The sequence below is a fragment of the Gossypium arboreum genome, chromosome 4 (genome assembly GCF_025698485.1).
Source record: "Gossypium arboreum isolate Shixiya-1 chromosome 4, ASM2569848v2, whole genome shotgun sequence".
NCBI classification, from domain to species: Eukaryota; Viridiplantae; Streptophyta; class Magnoliopsida; order Malvales; family Malvaceae; genus Gossypium; species Gossypium arboreum.
Genome location: NC_069073.1, coordinates 2,862,168 through 2,862,960, shown reverse-complemented (window position 1 = coordinate 2,862,960; position 793 = coordinate 2,862,168).

The window sequence follows — 793 nt, the reverse complement described above, 5'->3', positions numbered from 1 at the left end:
TTTTTTTCATAGTCATTAATAAAATCAACTTAAATGAATAACACTTTTCAAATTGAAGGATAAAAAAAAAAATAGTTTACGATATTTCATCTTATTTCTATCAAAAGAAAAGAAAAATACACAATCTTTTAAAAGTAATAAAAATTCTAAATATAATCATTTTAACATCATTTAGATTCTCATAGTTAATTCTAAGTTTTAACCCCTAATTTAACAAAAGGCATAATTGTAAAAAAAGCCCTCAACCTTTGGGGGCTTTTGGATATATACCCCTAACCTTTTTTTTTTTTGAAATCGACCCTTAACGTAAAGGATTGTTCAGACATCGACCTAGTTGAAACGGTAACCGTTAGCTGACCGTTAGTCAACAGCTAGTCAAAAAATTTGGTCTACGTGGTGTTCCTGTTGACTGATGACGTGGCTCACATTAAAATAAATAAGCTGACGTGGCAAAAATTTAAGCAAATTTAATAATCATAAAACAAAAAAAAACCCTAAATCCCCAAACCCCCAAATTCAAATATGCTTTCCCAAATTCTAAAATCCCCAAATTGTGAAATTCCTTAAATCTCTAACCTCCAAAATCTTTCATTGAATCCCTAACAATCTTTAAATCCTTAAATCTTCAAATACCTAAATCGTTAGCATTCCGAAATCTTCTTGAAATCTCTAAAACTTTTACGAATCAGATCGTTGAACCCCTAAAACTATTAGGAACAAAAAAGCTTCAGCAATCGTGAGAGTTTTCGCAACCCAAAATTGAAAGGTAGGTGCTTTCTTATTTGGTATGTTG